This window comes from Mastigoproctus giganteus, chromosome 8 (assembly GCF_048544385.1).
Source record: "Mastigoproctus giganteus isolate SK-2022 chromosome 8, ASM4854438v1, whole genome shotgun sequence".
Taxonomy (NCBI): Eukaryota; Metazoa; Arthropoda; class Arachnida; order Uropygi; family Thelyphonidae; genus Mastigoproctus; species Mastigoproctus giganteus.
Genome location: NC_143582.1, coordinates 191,586,572 through 191,614,123, shown reverse-complemented (window position 1 = coordinate 191,614,123; position 27,552 = coordinate 191,586,572). Strand labels below are relative to the sequence as shown.

General features: G+C 37.6%; 1 long non-coding RNA gene across 1 annotated transcript; it reads left to right on the top strand.

Moving 5' to 3' along the window:
- The first annotated feature begins 8,932 nt into the window (after positions 1-8,932).
- LOC150082116 (uncharacterized) lies at positions 8,933-27,083 on the top strand. Its single transcript, XR_016547305.1, has 4 exons — positions 8,933-9,060; positions 17,335-17,527; positions 21,532-21,628; positions 26,819-27,083. It is a non-coding gene; the product is annotated as an uncharacterized LOC150082116 (long non-coding RNA).
- Positions 27,084-27,552: the final 469 nt, after the last annotated feature.

Sequence of the window (27,552 nt, the reverse complement as noted above, 5' to 3'; positions counted from 1 at the left end):
GAATATAAACATGATGGCAGATTACTTCTGGTCTTTTAAATGGTAGACATCTGGTGAATGAATCTCAAATTTATTTGAGACAAAAAAAAGTAGAATTTTATTCCAAGAAATCTTGTAAATAGCTGTCAGTTTTGAAATTAGGAGAGTAATTGTAGGGAAGATAATATATTAGAATATAAATCCCATTCTACAAGCTTAAATTGCAGGACTAGGCATTTCGAAACAAAAATGTGATTGGATATACGGGATGGACAAACTAAAGGAAACACCTGTGAAAAGAGTTACAAGTTTGCACTAATATGGCGTTGGGCCTCCCTTTGCTTTATAAACAGCTTTTATTCTACGTGGAATACATTCAAATTATTGTTTAACTGACTTAGGAACAATATTGTATCATTCTTCACGGAGGAACGTTTCAAGCTCCTTGAGTGATGAAGATGGAGGAAATCTGTTTCTCACTCTCCACCCCAATATGCCCAAGTACCTCTGGTGATTGTGCAGGCCGTGAAAAATGCTTAGCCTCAGTTTCTTGCTCGCCAAACCAAGATTGGACGCTTCTGGCTGTGAATATTTGAGCATTATCACCTTGAACCATGACTTTATGGGAAACAATTTTTGTATCATGGGATGAAACTAATCACTCAAAATATCAAGGTAATTAGTAGAAATAATTCGCCAGTTCAGGGTGATGACAGGACCTAAAGAATATCAAGATGCTGTCCAGACCATTAATGATCCTCCTCTATCTTTGATTGGCACAAGACAGTCACTGCATGTTTCTGAACGTGCAGTGATTACAAAAACTACTACTTTCATAAATAGAAAGAAGAATTGATTGAGTAATTATACTGACGTTATGTCCTTCCAGAAACTGCCATTGACATAATTATAAAATTTCTTACTGCACTGCAATAAGAAATAGATAGAAGAAGAGCACTAAGAAATGCATAGAAGAAGAGCACTGCAATTGGCAGTGCTCTTCTTCTAGTCTCTCTATCTTGATTACTTTTTAAACAGCCTCACCGACGTATAAAAAGAAAATTTATTTATTCAGTCGTTTTGGTAAAATATAGAGATCACAAAAACAATTTAAAAAATCATTTTAAAGCTTGTAATTTAAATGCAAATTAAAAGCACAGACCTATTACTTTTAGAAAATGGAAAGAAAAATCGATTAAGATAATAGAGCTCAGACAAAAGCTAAGTTAATGTTTTGACATAAATCAGGAAGGTTTTCAGTGCCCTATAACGGTAATTTGAATAATGGCCACCAACTACTGTAATTTTATATATATATATATACACTAAAACAGCGTTTGTTAGAAAAAAGGAATAACTTAATTAAGTGATAAATTTTCATTTTCCAGATAGTTCTGTGTAGGAGGAATGGTAACTTTATGATCCAAAGGTCGTAATAAATAATATTGATGTTTTGGTTGGGCTCTAGTATACGAGATGTAGTCCAAGTTGAATTGCGGTTAAATTCTGCATAAGCAATATACAGCTAAGTGCATTGGAACTCGACACCATCAATTAAATCACCCAATTTACGTACTGATTCATCAGGGGTGAAATGGATAACAGGTCAGCATGCATTCGCAAACATAGGAGATAATTGAATTCTGTTGAACAGACTTGTAGAATGGAAATATGTGATGGGGAAAGGACATTATCTTACAGATGTTTCAATCCAGACAAAAAAGCAAAAATAATTGGGTTAGTCTGTCCATTTTGAAATTTTCGTGCAGTTTCATAATTCTAAATTTAGTTGATATTTAATTATACAAATTAACTCAAAGAATTTCCCAGTTTGAGTTTTCCTCTTGGGAGAAACTTCGCTTTAATTTTCTTTCATCTGCAAAAAGAAACCAGTTATGACATCTTCAAATAGCCCAAACATTGTTATGTTGAATTAATACAATATGAATGCACTTACAGAGATAATGTATTATCATTTAATAATTGAGAGGGTTATATTTCTTCACTTAATTGCTTATGTCACCGAATGTACAGTTAGTTGGATTTAGAAGTTGTTATACAGTAAATTTTCAGCGTGGATTCCCTTGAGAGTCGAAGACATAAAGTTCAATTTATGCAACTGTGTCCCAATTGTTAAGTTGTCTAAACTACAACGGAACACAGAAATGGCTTAAGGGATATTGCTAGTCCCTTAACAACAGCAACCTGCCTACCAATCTTGGATTTGAAACCCACCAATGTTGTTAAGCATTCCATAGGTGTTTTAGAATAATGTTGACTTTGTGATAGCCTGTGAAATTTGAAGACAACTCCCGCATAAATGTAATCTTTTTTCTACAAAGGAAGCTTTTTCACCCACAAAATGGAATCCAACTGCCAAATATAGAAAAGTTTAGGATAATTCAAAAACAGAATTACTTATCTTGCTACTGTGAGTGCTTGTGAGCTAAGGCGCCGATAGAAACGATTTTTTAAGTTTGATTTTAAAACTCAACATCCACTGTGATAACGCCCTCGTGGATAGAACAGTTGGTGTGTAATCACCAAGATATAATCCATTTCGTGATTAGGTCAGCTACCGTTGATCTACAGTAGAGGCTCCCAATGTGTGGGTAGCGCAGTGGATATAAACACCGTCCTCCCTCATATGGAGGGAAAAGTCCTGATTTCGAACCCACTCAATGATGTGAAGAATTGGTACGGGCCTTTTTCAGGTGGCAGGGTTAGTCGGTCTCAGGAGAGGGCAGCATGGTGTCTGATCCCGGAAAATCGGGTTTTTCATCCAGCAAATCGAACACGCGATTTACAGACATATGGCGAAAATTGCTGAGGCGCCTACAACCCTGTGATATCGTAGCCACGTGACACAAGCAATAAATAAATCCTATCTTTATGTTGCCAAGTGCTTTCTTAAGTCCCTTCAGTAAATTCTAATATGTTATTTTAAAGAATTAATTCGGATATAAAATTTTGGTTAGCTAGACAAAATATTATGACAAGAGATTCATAAAGCGATGAAATCTTTTGTTAGCCCTGTGTTCATTCGGTTCTGAAAGATAAACGAGCTAGCAATTGTAAGTTAGACAAAGAACCATCAATATTTAAAGAGATTTAAGTTAATTTTAAATATTAATTAGCGTCATGGGATATTAACTCCATGGGTCCCACTGGAAACAAGAAGACTATAGGTTTTAAAATAAAGTAAATGAGTTTATGTCAATGCCCCAGTACTATTTATATTTAAATGAAAAGGATAAATAAACCACTTTGCCATATTACGTATCTGATTTTTTAAAGCAACTCCTAACAACATTCCAGCGAATAAATATTATGCTTGTTTGAATTTTCTACAAAAGGGGAAGTTTAGTTTCGATAGACTTGCAAACAGTAAAGAATATTTTGCGTTGGTGTTTATATAATCAGAAATTCGGCTCTTCCAAGTTAATTTGAATCAACTGGCAATGCGAAAATCGTTAGACAGTTTTGTACTTCAGATGGGCATTAGCGACGTTGATATGTTCCATTATTTCCTTCACAAGTGCAGTGAGTGTGAAAGGTAGACGTCTTTGTTTGGAAGAAAAGAAGACGTTGTGGTAATTCATTGTGAGGTGGGACACTTCGAGTGTGAAGGGAATTATTCGGAAAATAGAATGCATTTCTGTGGGTAACTTCTCAAAGTGGTGAATATAAAATCTGTAATCTTTGTAAATTCAATATATATTCGAAATCAATAGCGCTATTATTGGTGATGTTGTTATCATCATAATCTATCTAAAATGTCATCTACAAAATTTGAAAATATTAATTGAAAATTCAAGCAGTATTTATTTGATTTTATTGATTACGAGAGGGGGTTGAAAAGTTTCTACCCTTTCATAGAGAAATGTTGGAAAGTTTTGAAAATCCTTTTATTTTTCAACATAAGGCCCTTTTTAAATCAACAAACTTTCTGCCACGATCCACTCGCTTTTAACAAGCTCAAATAAAATTCAAAAGATGTTGACTCAAACCAGTTGTTGACTGCATCCATCACTGTCGACTTTCTGTCCTTTTTTTTGGGATTTTGAAATAAAAAATAGTCCGATGGGGGGGGATTCAGGGATATTCATGTGTTGTTATGGCGGATCCCAGAGTCCCCCCATTAGCTGCTATTGTTTATCGTATGGTGAAGCTTGCGCCAAAACCGGCCATTTGTATGTAGTGGGTTGGATGTATAAGTATCATGATATGTTCTGTTACCTAGCTCTTAGCAGATGGGAAGCGGCAACATCTGGTCACCATGTCCCACCCTCTCCATCCCTGCCACGTGGAGGCGGTCAGTATCTATCTTGCTTGTCTATACTTGTCTATACCATCTTGCTTGTCTATACTTGTCTATACCATCTTGCTTGTCTATACTTGTCTATACCATCTTGCTTGTCTATACTTGTCTATACCATCTTGCTTGTCTATACTAGAACAACGTTCCAGGATAAACAGAAAAAAAGAAAAAGGAAAGAGAATACAGTGGGAATAGCTGAAGATGGGTAAGATAGGAAAGAACAGTACAGTGGTCGTTCAGATCAAGGGACTTGCCATAGTAAAGAGAAGTTAGGAGAAATTTAGCAAAGCAAAAGGAGGTGAAAACAGTCTTCAGCCATACAGTAGCCACTTCTTGTGGCATAATCCTATCTTATAATTAGGATTAGTAGAACCCCATATGGTCGACATGATGTCCACAAATCACACTCCAAACCATAAGACCCATCACTTACGGACTTCAAAGCAAGATGCAAGAAGATGAAGATGCAGTTCTTCAGTTCAAGTTGACACAGGATTTACAGCATCAGCAAAAATCCTCTTCAAGTTCCAAGCACATTGGAGAAAAGGAGAATAACAAATATACTTTAGCATCCCAGAAGAAATTTCAAGGTAAACACTAAGCTAAAGCCATATCCATAAGCCCTAACAACAATCAATAGCATCAGCAAAAGAACTCTTGATAAAAAATATAATTTTCTTCAATTACAGAGAGGTCAAGATCCATTCCATCAGAAGTCTCCAATATAGAAACTCCAGAACATCACAAAGTTATATACAGTTCATTTACAAGTTTATAAAGCATACATTGCATATATCTACACAGATATATAGACAAAGTATAGTAGTATACTTCAAGTAGCCTACAGCAAGTTGATAATCCCGTAGAACAACAGAGTCCCTTCTCTGAATACCACCAGAGAACTTCAAGTTCCACTTCAAGAAGCATAAAAAATCAAGACGTGGCATAGAAGTTAAGCATTAAGATCTTAAGTCCGATGGGGCTAAATAGGGCAGATGCTGTAATAATTCGAACCCGTAGTCAAGTCACAAACGATGTATGCGCCGGTGTCTTGATGCAAGATGACTCCTTTGGGCAATTCTGCCATCCTGAGCTTAAATTCCTCAAAGAAACTTCTCAATACGTTAGAATAATGCTCGGTTTCACCTCGTTTCAGGAAATCAACCATGATCACTCCTTCTGCATTCCAAATGACGGATGTCATGACTTTCCAGCCGACTTCTACACTTTAATGTTTTTGGAAGAGGAGAGATGCTTCCACTGTTTCGATTTTTCTTTTGTTTCAGGATCAAAGTTGTGCACCCATGTTTCATCTATAGTGACATACTGCCCCAAAATTGAGCTTCATTAGCTTCAAAATGCTGTAAAATCTCATAACAACACCTCACTCTTCTCGATTCTGATCTACATTCAGTGCTTTCGATGTTATTCTGTGGTCTGCCATGAACAGGTCATGGATGGGGTGTCGACACGGTTATAGGCCTCCCACTGCAGGGTTCAAACGGTGCAGTCTTAAACAAAAGTAATTATTGATCCGATCTCCTGGAGGCTTATTTAGTGGGCAGTACAGAAAGAGATGATTTGTTTACGCTCCATTCCAATGATTCACAAACTTTGGTCACTTAAATGTCACTTGGATTTAAAAGACGCACATTCGCGTCACACCTAAAGACTGATTGCCAACAGAGTTTTTTTATAATCTCGTGAGACACTTAAAGAGGATTGTGGCACGCCACAATCCTCTCATTTTGACACTCATTTTGGGAACTGTTAAGTTTACTCGCTAAATGATGTACTCGTCAAAACGAGGTTAGAAAAAAAGTAAGCACGCTTTGAGTGACCGTGGGTCAAGCCCATGTGACTATTAAAAAACAATATAAAGTTGTTGTGTTCTTGTGCATTCTCCTGATCGTCTCGGAGAATAAACAAATACGTATTTTGGGCTAGTTTTCGTAACTTTTTGAAGACTGAGAAGGGTGAAAAGAAACGTGTTTCTCTGCATCAAATGAAGGATACAACCCTGGTGGAATAGTTGATATTTTGCGAGAATATATGCACATCTCTTCTATCACTTTGTTCTGTCTTCTTTAACTTATTATGTTGCCAACTTCGTCAAAGTTTCCCTCTTCTTTTATCCTACCTTTATTATTCCAGTAAAGCCCTATTTTCTGTGGGACCTTAATCTTGTCAAATGCGATTTTTCCACACCACGAACATATCAACGCGGTTGGCAAGGGAATCCTGGAATGACACTATTAAATAACTTTTCTTTGAAGCAGGTTATACAATAACTCGTTTTCTTGATGTTAAAAATATCTTTAGGAATATTTTTTTCATTCTGATGCTAAGTTCAAGCTTCTTTACCACAATTGCTACTACTGCGATAGAGTGAAACGGTTAGAACAAGTTAATCAGTACTAATCAAGATCGTGTTGAGCAGTTGGTTCAAACTGTTACATTAGACTCAAAGTGGGGCTGAAAAAAGATTTGCATTTACCCAGAAGTAGAGTGATAAAAAGATGAAATATTTTTTGGTTCATACCTTTAATCTAGCAACCAGACTAATCTGACAATTCATTTTTTTTCTTTGCAGCGCTGAAGTGAAGTGTGTCCAATGGATAAAGTGGAATACAGATCAGTGATTCGGTCTGCAAGGGAAAACACTCAAAACAATCCACGAAGAAATGGTTGCTGTTTATGGAGAAGACTGCCTAGGTTACACTGTTGTTGCACAAAATTGTATAAACAATTCAAACGTGGAAGAACCTCAGTACATGATGAAGAAATCCCAAGACGCTCAGCAACTCCGTAACAGAAGAGGGTGTTGCAAAAACTAAGGCATTAATCCTGAAAGACCAAACTAGCTGCAGAGCTCCAAATCAGTGTAGCGTCTATGGAGAACATCATCCACTATCAGTTACATATGAGTCAATTGTCTGTTAGATGGGTTCCCAGAATTCTGGTCCCTTACTAGAAGGAAAGGACACAGTCGATGTGCTATGAAAACTGAAATCTTGTCGCATCCTACTTAATCCTCCGACCTTGCACCGTCGGATTTCTTCCTCTTTCTCCCCTTGAAGTCTTTTCTTCGTGGAAAATTTGCTGATGATGGTGAGGTGATTTCTGCTGCCGAGCGGTAGTTTGAAAAACAGTTAGGGGGCTTCTACAAAACTGGTCTGCAGAAGTGTATTGAGAGGTGGCAAAAGTGAGTCATTTTTGTCTGGTGACTATGTTGAAAAAAGTGTAATGCATGGTGTTTGCTTCAGCTTTCTATCATAACCACTTCTAGGCGAATCCAAATTTTTTTTTGAACCCCACCTCATATTTTTGACTGGATTGTAAGATAGAAATGCGAATTTTGAGAGATTTATCATTATATTGATCTTATTATTTTGGTATGCAATTTCTTTCCAATTTTAGTACCATTTTTATTTATAATCATTTTATTATCCACGGTATTATTTGGTTCAGAACAGGTCCTTCATTGGCGCGTGTGTCCAAATGATGGAAACAAATTACTCGCTTGCTCGAAGTGATGTAGCCAAGCCTAAAACACACAAAGCAAAAACTGCTCAGTTGCAAATGCGTGTATACATAGTACACCGAAGCTCCTATTTTCGATGCACAAAGTATGGGATGTAAATGTGTAGTTCAAAATCGTGAGAGAAAACAGGATGGATTGGTTACGCAAAGAGCCCTGCGAAAGAAAAAAAAGTGATAACACGGAGCCGAGGTTGGAGTGAGAGAGAGAGAAGGCAGGCCGAAGAAAGTTGCGATGGAGGAATAATAATATGGAAATGAAGGATGACAGTGGCTTAGGAGAAGGGACTCAGTGTGCTGTGTTGCATTTTTAGATGAATGGTATCCTCATCTCACTCTCTGGGCCGTCAATGTTTATACAAGATTATTATTCAAAAGAAAGCGGCTCAGTATTCTTTATTGAACCTTTACTCTCCTTCGTCAAACACCCCTGTATCCCGTTATTACCGTATCGCTTTCCAGGATCCAATTACTTTATCCATTTTAAACCCGAAGCAATCCCTCCTTATATTTATCACCCTCCATAGAGGAAATCGGCTGTAGAATTAAAGTGCATCCGTTTATGTTCCTCATCCCAACAATTTCTGTGGTTATCATTTTTCCTACGTATAATTTGAAATATTCGTGGAGACTACAAATCTAATTCTGTTTATAATCGGCTTAACCTTTCTAATATTGTTCAGCAAAACCAGCGAATTTGTTGCCCATTCCAACACCAAATCGATAAACAAGATTAGCCACTGACTCTCTCTCTCTTCTACGCTTTTCCGTTGTCGTCAGTGCACATCCCGTTGTTTCGGAGGATATGGGAAAGAAAGATTGACAAATATTTGATCATTTGGTTGTAGTAACAACGTTCTGTGTCCTTTTAACTTCAACTGTTGCCATTTTAAACTTTTTTTTGCGTTTGGAATCATCCAATTGGTTGGAAACTCTGAAAAGGGACAACCATTGTTATCTTTAGATCCGGAGCATGCGTAGATAGCAACGTGCGGAGGTGGAGAAAAAAATACAATGTCGTGTTCACTCCCTGTCTACGTAATAAAGGGGGCAGTAGCTACGTAATATCCAGAAGCTACTTTGGAAGTTGTATATAAAGGGGTTAGACAGTGGTAACGGGGTCTACGTTTGTAAAAGACAACAGCGTTGTACCAGTGCTTCCTAAAAAGAACTCATTTAGTTCCGATAGCGGGATTTCGTCCAACACCCACCCCTCAAAGGTAAGATAAATTTATCGTGGATATTTTTGGTTTTTGAAGATAATTCGTTATTTTAAGATGGCTTTTTATACACGAGTCCTATTAGAATCTATTACAAATGTTATCAAAAACTAATGTTCGCAGTTGATACATCGCGTGTTGAAGCCTGCCTGTGTCATAAATACGCAGATGTAGTTTTAGCCGATGGCAGTGTGAAAAAATATCCTTAATTGTGTCTGTTGAAATGGCCTACTTTTAAGTGTATAGCAAACGCTCTTGTTGTAGACAGTTAAGTTTTTGTTCGCCAATAAATAACCATTATGTACTCTGTACGTTTTTTGTGTGTAGAGAGCCCTCGTGGGTACACAGTTGGTATAATTACCGTTCCTCCCCACATCGGGTAGAATAAACCTGAGTTTCAATCTAGTCCATGACGCGAAGAAGTTTTATGGATCTTTTTTACAACGTGACTAAGTTAGTTGGTTTCAGGTGAGGTTAACATGGCTTTTTCTCCCGGAAATTGGGGTTTAATGGACATATTATATACGGAGAAAAGTGGCATAAGTTGCTGATGCGCCTGAAACCCAACAACAACAACAACATATGCTAAGAGAACACTAATTACCTGCGTGTGTTTTCCCAACTGTGAAGTTTGAAGAGGAGGTCTGGGGATGTTTCTCGTAGTATGGACTAGGTCACCCTACATAGAACCATGAATACTGTATCCTACGTTGCACTCCATATTACAAAACAAGAGTTGTAAATGCGTGGATTTAAGAAAATAACATCGGCACTTTGAAGTAGCCAGCACAGATATCCCGGCCTCAACTCAATTGAATTTCATCTTGACAGAATTTTGGGCATGGCCAAGATGCCTCTCAGTTTTCTCACAAATGTTTTAAAGAAATGGAGAAAATTGTTGTAAGTATTTGGCACATCAGCAAATTAGAACATACTGCGTCGTGTGTATTATGTTTGTAAAAGTCTGTGTTCACAGGCCGATTTTAGCGTTGTGCGGGCTGAAAAACCCGGAATAACTCATGGATAAAAACTCTTCCAACCTCCTGCATTACTCCCTTCATCATCTGAACTGGTCTAAGTACAGCCCCGATTGAAAGGGCTTTTAGAAATTCCTCCAGTCTATGGCGAACGAACCCAGACGTTTCTAAAAGAGTTATAAGTAACGAAACCACTATACTGTCAAGGAAGACGAGAGAGGAAACTACCACCAGGTTTCTGGTGGTAGTTTTTTTCCCCTCTTACCAACTATTACTAGAAAGTCTTGAACAATACAAGGAAGCGGTCATTGCAGCAAAAGGTCGGCCAATTCAATTTGTGCTGTTAATTTATTTGAATGTGTGCATTTTCCGTTCTTCGTTCCCTAACTTTTGTTAGCCAACCATTATGCATACTGGTAGACAGAAAGACCTAAAAATGTTCTTTTTAATATATTGCCCTGAAGCACATCACAGAGCGACACCTACCAAACAAATCTAAACTCCAGCTTCTGAGAGAAGTAGTTGGTCCTTTACAAACTTCAGTCGATCGAAACATGTGCCCTGCGAATAAACGGATTAACAGCGTAATGGACGCCGACAGATAACCTTACTTTAAGATATCTTATACGACTGGATAGTAGTCATCATACATTCACTGGCCAAAACAATAAGAAATCTTTATTGAATACCTAGTACGGCTACATCTGTCCGAATTACAGCCCATACATGTTCTGGCCTGGATTTCAATAGGTGTCTGAGAGAGTCCAGCTCCATATTTTACCATTCTTCCATCAGGATAATTGTCAGCTGCTGTATTGTGGTCGATAGAAAATTGCGAAGCCGAACTGGGCATTCCAAAATATCTCAGACATTCTCAACTGGATTTTGATCTAGAGAATTAGGCGACCAGGGTAGATGTTTTAAATCTTCGCTCTGTTCCTCGAACCATTCAGACTTTTGCACGATGGATAGGCGTACTGTCGTCTTGCAAGATTCCATCGCAATCCGAGTAAAACGAAAATATCGAAAGGTGAAATTAGTCCGATACGACAGAAAGATATTAATTGGACGTAATACGACCTTCTAACTTCTAGAGGCTGCAGACAATATCATGATACTACCGGCAGCCTCTTGAGTAGTGGACACGAAAACGGTCTGGATGCATGATTTCTTGTCCACTGCTCATTGGTCAAAAGTATAAACGAGACTTGTGAGACCACATGGTTTTTAGTCACTGTTTCACAGTCCAGTGTTGGCGTTAACGGCACCATTCCAGTCGAATCTTTCGATTTTTTTACAGAAAGAAATAGTTTTTGTATAGGCACACGACTACCAAATCCCAGATTCTTCAACTCCTGCCGCATAGTTCGGTTGGAAATGGGCCTTCCTTTGCCCGAATTGAATTTTTAACTCATTTTCTGCACAGTGGACCTTCTATTCTGAAGCCCAATTCGCTTTAAATTCCTGAGGTCTCGTCTTGGAGGGCTGACTTCCGCAGCAAGTATTCCTTTTGGAGCTCCTTTCTCTTTCGTCTTCCACTCATTGTATACTTTTAAGATTTTTGCTTTCGACACATAACGACAACAAAACCTTTTGAAAACCGGAAAGATTATCTGTCTTCCTAAGAACGAGATCGACTTAGACCTGGGAAATCGTATCGTATTTATCTAATAACAATAAACTTGTGATCATTCCACATAACAACTTGCATTTGAATATCCTACATTTAATTAACTGTTGACGCCGATTTAAAAGATTTCTAATTATTTGGCCATTGAGTATATATACCTAGATCCAATTTGAATGAAAGCAGCATTTACATTAAAAATGAAAGGGATATCTTCTGTGTTCTCCATTTTCATATTGTATACGTATGCATAGACAATCCTTGAACAAGTTAAGATAGATACTCAAATTAATTTAGGATAGCATAAAAGACAAACGTTTGAGAAATGCTGCCTTAATCTAAAGATATCAAAGAAACTCCTGCTCTAGATTTATGTATCCCCCCATTAGTCACTCAAAAAATTGTAATTCATTAATGTCATATCCAGATTTAACAAGTTTCATTGAAAGTCCTGGTTGCTGAATACCCAGATATCGAGGAGAGTGCCAAATTAGTTAAAGTATCAGCTTATCGAGAATTTTCAAATAAGAAATCTTGTGGAAAATTCTAAATAGAAATAAATGTGAGGTAGTTATTGAATGTGGTTCTGACCTGAGTTTTATATTATATATTTCAAGTGGATTCCACTGTTGACAATCTACTCTTTTAACCCTTCTTCAGAAACACACTTGTGTCCAAAATTAAAGCAAATACAAAAGCACGGTTTTGTATTTGCTGGGTCGCAGGTTCAATACTACGTTTGAATGTAGTAGTAGAATCATCAAAAAAAAAAAAAAGAAAAGAAAAAGAAAAAAACCTGCACAGTTCACCCATCCGTACCCTCCAAGAATTTGTCTAGTTCTTCCTTGAATTTGTTCAATCCATCCACTTCCACAACAACAGATGAAAGCCTGTGCCAATAAACAACCATCCGCTGGTTGAAGACAAAATTTCGCACATCTATCCTGCAACCACTTTCTTCAACTTGAATTTATGTCCCCTCATGTGTGTAGTGTCAGCAAGTGAAGAAATGCCATTAACATTCAACTTACTCAATCCATTCAAGTCTTTAAGCACCTCAATCAGATCTTCCAGCAGGTGTCTAGTATCAAGACGCTGCAGTTTGCAGAGTCTCGAGACTAGACACCAGCTGGAAGATCTACTAGGTAAGAGCACCCTTCGCCAATCTGGTTGCCCTTCTCTGCACACGTTCCAGAAGATCTGCATCCATTCTAAAGCGAGACCTCTAGACCTGTATACAATAGTCAAGATGCGGCCTAACCAAGGCCTTCTACAAAAAAATAATCACCTCCTTATCACTGCTAGCAAAGTTCCGTATATCATTATCAAAACCCAATGAGCTATACTGGCAGCATCTCTCCGCTGCTCAGAGAATTTCATATCTGACTGCAGAATTTACCGTCTTTTTCATTCTCCATTACCCTGAGTGTAGTACTACACAGTTGATAAGTTACTCTGGGTTACTGATAACCATATGCAGTACCTTGCAAATGCTAATGTTAAACTTCACCTACCATTTCTCAGCCTATCGACCTAATTTTCCTAGATCTTATTTCATTAGCTCACCCTGATGACTGTCGTTGGTCATCCTGCCAACCTTGGTATCATCTGCAAACTTAGACATTAAGTCTGGTATACCTTCATCAATATCATTGATAAATATTGAAAACATCTTGGCCGACCAACATCTGATGTTGGTCGACCAAGACAACGATGGCGAGATCAAGACCACCTCCAAGAGCTACAAAAGAACAGGCCTTAAAAGACCTAAGCCGGACCAAGTTCATGATGATGAAATATTGAAAACAATATTGGACCAAGCACAGAACACTGGGGAAGTCCACGAAGAGCAGTGCTCATTAATAACCACTCCGTGTTCTTCCACTTAACCATCCCTTTATCTATATCAGTAACATGCCCTTAATACCACATTTCTCCAGTTTGTGCATCAGTCTATTATGTGCAACAGTATTAAAAGCCTTCTTGAAATCCAAGTATATACTGGTGTGCAAAACTTAACGACCAGTCAGGTTTTCACCTCTAGCTTCTCATAGGAGTGGCCTGAATATGGGAAAAGCATACCAAAAGCATATTATTTCTCTACCTCGTGAGGTACAGAAATTATGAAGGAAACAAAAACAGAAACAAAACGGTACAGAAGGATTTTATTAAAAAATGGCAACATAGCACTGGCTGCCACGATACAGATGCATCACCGTCAAAGATGGAACAAAGGGAAGAAGTGGTCCTCAGTAGAAGTTATGGCCACCCCTAATGTCGATGCAGGCTTTGCACCGCCTGTCCATGCTTAGAACAATGTTGTTGTTAAGTTCTTGCGGTAACATTGTCTATTCTTCTGTCAGCGCCATCTTCAGCCGGTGAACATTTTCTGGTGGGTGTGGACGTGCGCTAGGCGTCTTCCCAGAGCGTCCCATATGTGTTCGATGGGACTTAGATCGAGGGAACAAGCAGGCCAATCCATACGAACAATGTCCTCACTTTCCAAAAGCATATCAACAGTTGCAGTGCGATGGAGTGTGGCGTTATCATCCATAAACACGAACTCGGGGTCAATGGCACCTCGGAACAGACGCACATGGGGATGGATTACCTGAATACAGTAGCGTGCACCGGTTACAGTACTGCCTTCCAGTATCTGGAGTTGTGTACGTCCATCCAACATAACGCCTCCCCAGACGAGAACACCTCGACTGCCATATCGATCCCTTTTAGTGATGTTTGCGGGATGATACCGTGTGCCAACCTCTCGCCAGATTAGCTGACATCCAGAATCGCTGCTGAGACTGAATCTACTCTCATCAGTAAAGAGTACCTTAAGTAAAGATTTTGTGGTTGTAACCTTTAGAAATAGTGTTGGTCCTTAAGTTTTGCACACCAGTGTATGATATCAAAATTATTTTTGCCTCCAGTTCCTTAGTCATTACATCATAGTAACCTATCAGATTGGTTAGACAAGACCGCCCCTCAACAAATTCATTCTATGATTTCCGTACAATTGCATGTCTGTCCAGATGGTCTTGCATTACTTCTGTAACCATGATTCCATTATTTTTCCTGAAATAGACGTTAAGCTGACAGGTCTGTAATTACACTAGTTGACTTTTGATCACCCTTTATGAACTGGGGATACATTCGCACATATCCCGTCCATAGGGACCTCCCCTGAATCCAATGATACTCTCATAATTATGACTAAGGGTTTGCTTACCTCCTTTGCTCCCTCCCTTATTAATGTATAATTGGATATATGCCATCCACCACAGGTGCCTTTTTTTATGTTCCTCTTTAATAATTTCTCCTTCAATTTCCTTTCAATTATCACAAAGTCATTTAGTTCCCCGTTAGAGTTTGATAAACTTCTGGCATTCCCTTCCCTAAAGAATTGCTGATGTGTGAATGTAGATGCGAAATACTCATTTAGTTTGTCAACTATATGAGCATGATCATCAACAGTCAAACCATCGATATCAAGTGAATCAATCTAATTCATCCCCTTCCTTCTAGATTTTACATAAGCAAAGAAGAGAAGTCTTTGCTATTTTTCTTTGCATTCTTTGCCAGAGACTCATCATAATTTGCCTTCGCCTGCCTAACCTTCTTTGTGACTTGATCACAGACTAATTTATATCTACCATAGGCTTCTGATAACCAGATCAAGAGTATTGCTTACTCTTGTTGCCTCTCGAGCATGCTGCTGTAGAAAACAGTCATCCAAGAAATCTAACAGTCTTGCTAGTGTGTGAGTGACCAACCCACAAATTCCATTCAAGATCTGGAAAGTTAAAATCCCCCATTATGAGACATTCTGATTTGCTGGCAAACTGTACTTCTCTGTGTTTGTTATGCTCATCAGATTTATTAGGCCTATAACACACTCCTACTCTCAATTTTGTTTTCCCAGTGCTTATATCACACAAACTGACTCAACACCGCACTCGTCACCAATGTCAACTGGATGCACTGCCTTAGATTTAAAGTTCTATTAACTAAGAGCATAAACCCTATGCCTCTCTTGTCCTGTCTGTCCTTCCTGTATTCATTGTACTCCCCCACATTCCAATTCAGCATCAGTTATGTCTGCCCATGTTCTTACTCTTAGTTACCCTAACACAGCCCATATATTTATTTGTTCTTTGATGATCAACAGCAGGGCCTCAGGTCCCAGACATCTTGCTTTCCAGGCTGCTGTATGTTCCAATAGTAGTAGTAGTAGTAGTGCAAGAATCACTTTCATTTCCATAGCGGCCGATGCGCCTAATAAATCCCTAAACCAACCAACCAACCAACCCACTTTCATTTCCCTGCGGTCTAATTATGATATTATTCTGTGTATCCTCCAAGCTAGCAGTTTCCTACTCACCATCACTCCCTCGATAGCATCAGCAAGTATTCTTGCGCTCGTTCTATTCAAGTGTACTCAATTCCTGTAAAAATAGTCTCCCCTGTTAACAAGCCTAGACCACGCTGAGAAAAAATTCTATTCCATCAGCCTTGCACATTCTCTCAAGGGCGAATTGATTGACAATGCTCTCAACATATACTTCTTCCTATTACTTGTTAAATATGTCCTTAGATCTCCTACTCTTAATATCATTAGTGCCAACGTGTACAACAATATCACGTTTTGTGCCCTTAAAAGATGATATATGCTGGCAGACATACCCTAGCCCTATTCTACCTATCCTTCCTGCACAACATATTTCCCATTTCCCTGACAATAGAGTCACTGACAATAACTAGCTCCTATGGGACCAGATCATTGCGCCTTGAATATTGTCGCTGTGCTTTCTGATGCACAAGAGTGAGCTCTGGCCTTGAGTTGGGCAGCGGAAAGCTTGATGGGCCCGTTTTAATTCCTTCGAGGCCTTTTACCTTACTGTTCAAACTCTCATAAACGCCCGTTAGAACGCTGAGTTGGCGCCCAATTTCTTCACAATGGCTAGACCCTCCCCCAAAAAACGTCATCTTCTAACCGGTCTGATTTCAAAACAGTTCGTCTTCTGTAGAGCTATTTTTGCAATGTGGCCAAATTAATTCGTCTGAGGAGAAGGCACTGCATAGTTTTAGTTACACGAAATTTGAGTTTTTCATCCAGCAAAAAAACAAAACGATCTCATACAATGTATAGCAGATAACACTGACCAATATGAAACATTTATTATCACCAATAGAGGGAAAAATTACGTGTTCTCAAGCAACAGAGAAACTCGACCGACTCTTTCCTTTCGGGAATTTCTTGAGAGGCACTCTTACACTGTTTCCCAATTTGAAAGCTTCCTTAAAAAGAAGCTTTTGTTTCCCAAGCTTCAGTATATACAGTATCAAGGAGACCAGCTCGAAGGAGATCCATCGTAAAACCGGTAAAACCCTTTTTTTAGCCTTACGAGCCTTTGGAGCCTCGTATATTTCTCTAATCCCTTGGCCTTTATTAAGTATTAGGATCTAGAAATATTGGCTAATGTTAAATCTTTAGGACAGAGAATTTGTTTGGAATTCCAAATAGGGTTAGAAAGAGAAGTCCAGAAATTACTAGATCTTTCAGTTTGTCATGCGCAACGTGTAAAAACTCAATATATTAATAATAACTTTCAAATACTAGGAAACATCTTAACCATGACTGAAAACAACTTTTATGTTTCATTTTCACAGATGAGATCGCTGGTACTTACAGGGCTATGCCTACTTTTCTCTGTGTCTCTTATCAACAGTGAAGACAGCCAAGAATGGAATCTTGCTCTAAGTAAACTGAAACCGGGCTTCCTAGATTCCGCGGAAAGTGACACTTATCAGCAACTAGCATCTTACTTGGCCAGGAATAACCCACTTCTGAGGAAGAGGATTGGTAAGTATTCTGTAATTTTAATTCGAAAATTTAAGTATACAAATGAGACCCTTCTTGCTCACATCAATACTAGAAAACGAGAGAGGTTTTCGGTACCCATGCAAACCTGTTTGATGAGTGTGTATTAAAGTTCACTAAATGGTACTGATTGCTGTACCAAGAACGTATCCTGAAAATACATTTATGCTTTCGGTACTGGGATTCCTCTTCGGATTATAATTTTAGGCCCTTTTATTCAAAAAGAAAAGTGCTTCTTATAATCCAAAAAATACGGTACGCGATTTATCATATTTCTCAGAAACTGGATGTAATAATTATAACTCTTCTTGAAGTAACTCTAACACGGGCAAGCTCCGTGTTAGAGTTACTTGACTTAGTGCAACAACCTCCTTCTAAAAATGAAGTTGTTGCACTAAGAAGAGACCTTGTCGACTGTTTGGCTAGACGAAGCTTTTATTCATTTTCCACTTATAAGAACATTGTTGAAAGTTAAAACTTGATGTTATTTGTGTTTTTCTCACATTAATTTCTTATTTGTAAATGTCTGGGTTTCAGTCCAGCCAATCTAAAGTCATTTTGGACAGTTGTTCACCTTGCTTTCTAAGGAAGAATTCATGTCACTTCGCTTGTCCTTTACGAATTAAGAACAGCTATATCCTAACGCATTCTTTTTTAATAAGTGTCTACAATGCGATCAAAATCATCACCATCCACGATATCTGCCAACAAACAATGACATATTCCATGAATATTTAGGTCCTATCAAGATTCCTGTCAATACGCTTCATTCAACTACTGCATCCCGCTCAATCTAGAAAATCACATGACATTCCCCCATCCTTACAGTTGATATTAAGTTTTTCTAACAACCTTCACTTCCTTCTATACATATTTTAGTAAAAGCTTTGTAGAGCATCTTCCTTGAAGCAATAACAACACCCCCAAATTGGATGTCTCACCAAATCAAGATCATATAAGGGATGAATAAATACGCCACGTATTTGTACTCTTAAACTAATTGCTATTTTTTGAGAGCATAAACGAAAAACTTAAAAAAAAAACAAAAGCACTTTATTTTTATTTTACTTCTACTACTCAGAGAAGACATAAGAAACGTGCGATGAACATGCTACTTTTTTTATTTAAGCATGGAAACTCCTGGAAAAAAAAAGACGTTGCTCTGATCGATGAATGAAGACTGCAATCGAAGACCAAGCGAAATTACTTCCATTTCTAAGTCTTCCTTTATACCTAACCTTTTATATTCTTTGTTAGAAAAAAGCAGCTTCTTCGTAAACACAATACTGGTCAAAGAAGAGAAGCCAGTTCACGAAAGCTCCGTCCAAACTAAATTACAGCTGTTGACTATAGTTCGCCTCAAGATCCATTGTTGCTAGATTGCCACAATCTCTTCGCGTGAGTACGAGGGTTCTTGCATTCGTGGTGGATGTTGTCATAACTCTAAGGAACAGCGTACGAAATTTCGGACGAATCACGATTAAGAAGTAGACAGGTGTGTCTAAGGAAACGTTCGCTGTATCCATTACGGATTTTGTACATAGACAGTGTGACTGATTTTGTCTTTGATATCCAATTGACACAAGTGGTCTCTGCTTTCTTCATTTTGGGAGACAATTCGATGTCTTCTGGTAACTCTATAAGATATCATACAAACAAATCCTCGCATCGCAACCCATTTCTCCAATTTCAGGTTGTTAATATTGTCCATTCTTCTTGGACTTTTTATTGATGAACAACGTCTCCGTCAGTCTTATTGTCAAGTGTCCAAAATTTATTTTCACGCCATAAGAATTTTTAAATTCCATCATTTAACACAGGTCTTATAACTGAAATATAAAGGCAATTTTGCCTTAGAGTAGTTTTAGTCCATTCTGGGTAGTCCTCATTCCACGGAAGATAAACGTTTATTTACTTTTCTGCGGATACAGAAATTTTGTTCACCGCTCTTGATAACATCTTCTAGGAATATATATCTATTTCCAAAACTGGAGTCTTCGATCTTGAACATTTTCAGAAAGGTCTTGCCTTTGGATTTAATGCGTGTCACTTATGTTCGTCAAGGAGAACAAGTGTTACTTTTATGGATATAGCATCTTATATTTGTATTCTGGGATCTGCTGTGATGTCAATTATGAACAGATCCGATTTTATTTAACTTGAAAAATTTGGATCAGGACAACCCAGAATTTTGGTACTGGTTAACCAGTACTGATTTTCCCCGTCGAATTCTTCGACCTTCGATGTCTAGACATAACCATCCTTCCCATATTTACTGTTAATCTAGACTCACCTGCCAAAAAATTAGGGACCATTATTCAGAAACTTGTAGGGCTACCTTTCGCCCGAACTACAGCCATACATATCGTGGTATGCGTTCCAGTTGGTATCTGAGTGAGTTCTCGCTCCAGCTTTGACCATTCTTCCATCACGATATATCTCAACTGCTCTATTGTGGTCGGCAGAAAACTGAGAAGCCGAACTGCCCTATCAAACATATCTCATTGCAACTGGATTCACATCTGCAGCATTAGGCAGCCAACGTAAATGTAGATGTTGTAAAACTTCAGAATGTTTTTGAGCCACTCAGATACAGTTGTTACACGGCGGATGGTTCCGTTGTTATCTTGAAAGAGTCCATCGCAATCCGAGTAAAAATGAAGCATTACAGGGTGAAGTTGAGCTAATACGACAGAAAGATATTCATTTGAGGCAACACGACCTTCTAACGGTATGAACGCACCCACTTTGTACCAAAAGAAGCTATCATGATTCCAGCTGCAGCAACTTGAGTAGTGGACACGAGACAGTCTTTATGCATGGCTTCATGAGGTTCATGCCACACTTTCACCCTACCAATGGTAGCGTGAAAGTGTGGCGTGGGCCTCACGAAAAAGTATAAATCGAACTCCTAAGACTGCGTGATTTTTACCACTGTTCCACAGTTCAGTATTGGAGTTGGCGGCATCACTCCAGTTGAATATTTTGATTTTTTATAGAAAGAAGTGGCATTCGTATAGGCATTCTCCTTTCCTCTTCCACTCACTGTATAAGTTTGAGATGGTTGCTTTCAATGTATCATTGATTTCCTTTGTTTGCCTTCTTGTTATTGTAGTTCTTGCTAAACGTGACCTACCTTTCTGAAAATCGAAAAGTTCACGTGTGTTCACTATAACCGGATCAACTAAGAAGCACCAGTAAAGCGTATACAGTATTTATGTGATACGAAGGAACTTGTGATCATGCCATGTGACAACTAATATTTGCATACCTTATGTTTAATTATCTTTTGGCTGCAATTGTAAAATATTTCCAATTTTTTTGCCAGTGAGTGAGTGTGACAGAAGTAACAAACACTTTAATAGTTCCCATGGATAAGCTACTTAGAATTCGTATTCAGGAAACTGAGATCATGAGGTGTCAATACACCGTGCCTGTAAATTGCGTGTGGAGTAGTCAGTGGTTGTCTTAGCTGTTCTTGCGGGATGAAAACTCAGACTTTCGCAACTTTGTATGGTAACGAAGGTTATAAGAAAGTAGCGATTCTAATCCACTGCTGCAAATATTTAAACAATTCTTTATAAACAGTCAGCTTTTTTAAAGAATTTCAGTTATTCCGTTCTTAATAAGTTGTGAATATTCAATGTTTCCACCATAAATTAATCTTTAGCACATATTAGAATAACAAGTTTTAGACACACATCCCTTAAGTTTAGCACAAATGGATTAAAAATCCACTCTTAAAGTTTCAACGCAAAGAGCTGTACATAATAATTTGAGAAGCAGCTTTAGAACTTCCTAAGAAATTGCTGGATACCATTTTAACATTTGAACATTGGTTTAATAGTCATATAGTATATGAAATAGTGATCCTTTTAGTAAGGGCCCATTGGACATGAAAAATTGGTTGTAGGTTGTATAGAGTAATATCTTGTATGCTTTTCTGAATGTTGTCCGGATTTCTCACTGTTTTATTTATGTTTCAGCAATGGGTGTCGATCTTCCTGACTACCTTCTCAATTACAGAAATAAAGTACCCAACATGGCAGCTTTCAGAGAAAGGATGCAGTTGAGTGGCCGGAGGTAAGTGCAACAAAAAAAAAATCATAGTTACTACTAAGGGTTATGCTTCATCACTGAAATGGCAAAAGCGAAAAGCATTTACTCATTAGTATCCACAGGATGGATGAGCAAAAATTTTAGCATGTGCTCACCCGAGAAGTACCTATGTTATTCGTTATCCAAGATGGATGACTTTTACGCATTTGCTGGACCAAACAGTTTTACGGAAAACCTTTAACTACGACATGGGGCAGGATATTGAAATTATCAGACGGGTTTAATCCCTCTAAATGTTTCCTTCTAACTATCTTGTAGAATATTTGAAGTTATACTCAATGATTCGTAAAATAAATCTTAACTGCTGTTGGCAAGTTCTGCGTCAGATGTTATTGTTAAACATGATATCTGATTACAGAATCTAATTCATGAGTCTCAGACATAGGTCGATATGATGGCTTGTGATTGTAATTTATCAACGAGTCTGAGGACTACAGTTGAAAGTTTGAGGAAGTTATGCAGATGACAGTAACTCCATTCGACTTCAATATTTGTTAATGCGCTCAGTGGTGGCCATTGAAATTTGAACTCTTACTCTCCCTCCATCACTTGAAATGACCTGGTCCAGCTTAATGAAAAAATAGTTAGACTACAGCTGGTAGTATTCACTACATTGAAGGATGTACTGCATTTACGAACTGGAAATTATACCCAATATTAGAAAATAGAATGAGATTTCCTGTGCTGCCATTACAGTTTGTTATAATAAAAATTTTATGTCATATCAGTTGATGGACAGCGTTGGTAGAAACATGATAATCGACAACAACCTTTACATACTTTGCTTAGAAAAACAATGACTGTTTTTCTAAGCAAAATATGCCAAGAGTGACACGCCAAGCGAAAATTTACTTGGAACATTAAAGATTTTTTTGTATTTTTCCCTTTTTTTATTTTATGGCTTCCATTCCAGGAATGCTAATCATTCCTTCACTTCGTATTCAGCTTGCCCTGGCATATTTATGTGACCATCGTTAGATTCAGGAATTATTTTCCTAGACTATAGACCTGCCAACGTCTCTCCAATCCCTTGTGGGTAGAGAAGAGAGACGTTAGCCGATTGGGGAGACTAAAAAATTATGGATAACTATGTATTTGACTTCTGTGGTTGGTAATTCGACCACCACTTTTTAAAGTCATCTTTCGCATCAAGCAGAGTGATGTTTAGAGTAAAATCTGAATTAAGAACCACTGTCTGGTTTTGAATTCAATTATTTTTGCTCTTTCTTTCAAAATGTTACATTGTGACATTTTAATTCATGCCTTTTTCTAACACTAATTATTTAGGCTTTCATGCTGGGAGTGCAAGTCAACATTAAAATTTTAGAAGATTTTTTAGGGCTTCAAAAGTCGGCTTATACGCCAAAACATACGGTATTGAAATATTACGATTTTAAAGCGATTGCGAACACCAAAATAAAATATTCTATCTCTCACTTACCTGCAGAAAACAAAAATAATGTATACTAAACATATACCAAATTCGAAACTCTAATTTTTACTTTACTAGCGAAGGAAGGAGAATAAAATGAGACAGCAACCAGACTACTGCGCCCTCTACCACCTGGCTTCGCATTACTAAGGTAATTCATTTTCCTGTAAAGTTTCTACCAGCTCAAATTATTCTTAAGAATGATTTAATACAGCCATCTCTCAAATCTACTCTTAATAAATAATTCCCCAAATTTTATAGCTAACTCTCTACCTTCCTAACAGTGTGGTACTTAAAAAAGATAAATAGAGTCTAAAACAAAAAGAAAAATCCGATTAATTTTCGCCAGAGGATTTTGTTATTCATTTTTCAGCAAGAAATGCAAAGAGCAAAGAGCATAGATGTATCAAGTGAAAATACACAATTATTCAAAAATCTGGAAATACAGGTTGAAAGAAAAATGTTTTATTGAAAATTTTAAGTAATTATGCTATCCATTCTTCTCAATATGATTGATAATTAATCAATTATTTTGAAATTTTATGTAAGAAAAATTCAACTCTTCAGATAGGCTGTCGGATTAATAATCTGTGAGATTTAACTGTGGAGATCATACAGGTTGGGATTCTCAGACAGCACTGCCTACATAAATGAAATAGTTGACTATTTTATTTTTAGGCATTTTATTTATGACTGGGAACTTCACAGCTGATGAACGCAAGTAAGTATTCAAACACTACTGGAAGATCAAGAGAGTGGAATTTGTCTGGAGAAGGTGGCATGAATTCTTCCACATCACTCTCTCCAAGCAGAATACCCATCTACAGACTTCGTGAGAGATTCGACTGGACACGGTCCATTGTTAAAGTACCAAAACTGTTACCACCTCCGAAAACAAAATGTTAGTGGCTCAAGAAATCTTGCAAAGTTCAAAGAAATCAACCGAGGGGACGACTTCTAAAGAGCTAAACCTTTGCATCTGTTAATGGAGCATTTACATTTGAAGTCGTATGAACCGAGGCTGATACGCGATCTGTTAGATAAGCGGATCGATCTTACACTTCTGTATGATCATACTGAATAAGTTAAGACAGAGCAGTATACTTTCTTAAAATTATCAGGCCATATCAATAGGTACAACTGTGTTTACTGGTCATCCGAAAAACCCCAATATCACAATAGAAGAACAACTAAATAAAACAAGTGTTAGTTTGGGGTGGAATTTCATATTCCAAATCATACCAAATTGTTCTTCCAGCAGGATGAATAATTCTGTACACAGAAGAAATGCATCTGAACGTGTTGAGGGTCATCATCATACACAACTAAACCGAATTTTTGAATATACTAAATCGAATTTTTGATTGATTTTATATCAAGAGCTTGAATGATTTTGTAGTCTCGGCTATTATTTCGGAGCTCAGTCTAAAAATAAAAATCCTATTACGCTTGGGAAGAGTTGTGTAGACTAAATTTCGTTAAAGCCTTAATATGAAGTTTCTTACATCCATTAGACGCTAGGCTGATAACATTTTCAAATTAAGATGTTGTTGCTTTTGCGTTAAGAATCATTACTTGCTTATTCTCAGACTTCTTACTACAGGTTTAATTTGTTAATAGCCTGTTTGTCTGCGGATGAACCGTCCATTATTTTTTCTACTTGTTCGTGATGCTTTTTTCCCTTTTTTTTTAAATGCGGAATCTGCAATAGTCTTATCCATTGAATGTAGAAAGATTTATATATTCATGATTTTGGAATATACATTGCCTACCGTATCATTTGGTGGACTGGAATTAATTTTGGTTTTATCTATATGTAACTGTGCCTTCTCAGCACATTTTATTTGATTAGTTAGTTGCAGTATTAAATGGTCCAACTCTGTTGGTTTTAATCGTAGGTTTGAATGAGCTTTCCTAAAATTTGCATATAACATTGAACTACAATCGAAAAATACTCAGTGTCCGAGTGTGGATTCTCTGAGAATGCATATTTTGATCTAATATGTTTCATTCTTCCTTAAATTTATTGAAACAACCCACTTCCACAACACCAGATGATTGTTTGTTCCAATAATCAGTTACTCTCTCGAAAGCAAGTTTTCGCACATCTATCTTGCACACATTCTTTTTTTCAATTTGAGTTTCTTGAACAACACACACACAAGGAGACTTGTGTGTGTTGGCCAAGGAAGAATAAAAATACCATCATTATTCAATTTACAAGATCCATTTAAAGCCTTAAACGCTTCAATCAGATCTCCCCGCAGACGCCTAACTTCCAAGCGCTGCACTTTGCAAAACCGAGGTCTTTTTATGGTAAGAGTACCCTTTGTGTTGACTAATCTGGTTGCTTATCTCTACAACCGTTCCAAGTGATCCACATCCACATTAAAATGAGGCGTCCACACCTGTGTGCAATAATCAAGATGTGTCCTAACTATTAACTTATACAATGGGATAAACATCTCTTTTTTATCCTGCTGGCAAAGTTCATGTATATCATTAATATAACTCCATTTGCTGTTTGTAGCCTGTCTGCACTGCTCAGAAAACTTCATGTCTGAGTACACAATTACCGCCCAGTTGCACAATTGGTATAATCACCCTTCTCCCCCATATCGGATGGAAAAGACCTAAGTTTGAATCTCGTCAATGATGCGAAGAATATTTATGGGTCTTTTTCACAAAGTGGTTGAATTAGTCGATCTTGGGGGAGGGTAACGTGGTTTTTCTCCCAGAAACTCGTTTTGTCGATCAAACGATAATTCGATCATAGAATACACGCAATTATATAGGCGCAATACGGCCTAAATTGCTGATAAACCTAAAACCCTACAACCAAACAAGCACAATTAACACCGGTTCTTTTTTGTTATTGTTTTTCGCCTCTACCTAATTGGTATGCTACTCTGGGATTACTGTTGCCTATAAGCAGTACCTTGCATTTACCAATGTTAAACCTCAATTGCCATTTCTCAGCAGATCTGTCTGATTTATCTAGGTCTTTCTGCACTAGTATGCCTTGATTCCTATCATTAACCACCCTGCAACCTTTGTATAATCTGCAAACAAACGTTAAGCTTGCCATACCTTCATCAATATCATTAATAAATATCCAAAAATGGCCCCAGCACTGAACCCTTGGTGACTCCACTAATAACATTAGTCCAAGAGCAGTGCACATATATAATTACCCTCTGTTTTCTGTCACCCAACTACTCCTTTATCCATAGCAGTAATTTACTCCCTCGTGGCACACTGCTTCAATTTGGACAGCAGTCTTTCGTATGAAACGGTAAGTTAAAATCACTCTTTCTAAAATTACCTTTAAGTTACGCTGACAATTGAAACTTGCCCATGATTGTAAATCTTGCAAATATTACTCGTAGGTCTGTTTCTTTCTCTGTTAGATCTTTTAGCACTAAAAAAATGTTTTATGATGAAATGGAAGCTGGCCCATTGCATCAATCCCCCAACCTGGAGGACCAGGGTATCTTTTTTCGTCTAGCCTCTAGCTATAAACCTTTCTGGCTTGGGAGACCCTACCAGTAGCAAGCTACCACCAGCATAGCTGGGTAGATCATTGAGACTATAATATTATATTACTCGTATGACATGCTATATTCTTATAGAAAGATAACAAAATATGAATAGTTTGTTATTTATTAATACTAAGCCCCAGTTCAGAAAATTTACTCCATCTCATCTTTATTCTATTTCAGGTAAAAGATGGTAACACCCGTGTGGAACCTTCCAGGATGTCCTCATTGATCACTTTCACCTCTACCTGGCGATGGTTATATTGCCGTATCATCTCCCTGGAATTAATGCACCGTTTTACCCCCTTTATAAATACGACGTTTTAAAAGAGCCGGGGAAATCCAAGAGGCTGAATTCCAGTGTTTGATGTAATAGAGTAGCCTTCTATTTTCGTACTTTCTTGCGTTAATGTAAAGTTTATTTGCAATAAACAGTTCAAATTCGGCATTCAAGCATTGTCCTTATTCTCCAGAAGATCTTTCGATGCTAATGTATTTTTTTCCAAAATTACAATAGCATCATTTACATAAAAGGGTAGTCAACAGAGTAATGCCACACACACACATTTAAAAATATAATAATTCCTACTAGAAAATTTTCTTATATTTATTATTATTATTGTTAGAAAAGATCTTTCGGTAAACAAACTAAAAATAATGTTCATCGTTACTGTGAAAGTCTTTCAATGGATCGCTAATAAATTGTCAATGCAATGTCTTTGGTGTTGTATCTACACGGACATTTTATTGTGTCGAAATCCAAAAATAGAACATCTACTTATAAACCACACAAACAAATCCTGAACTAGAGGTTTCTGGGGACCATATATTATGCCAAAGTCATTGTCTGTGCACAATGTCGTCCACTGTGGTGATAAAAATTACAATGGTTCCCACAAGATGTAAACTTGTGGAAA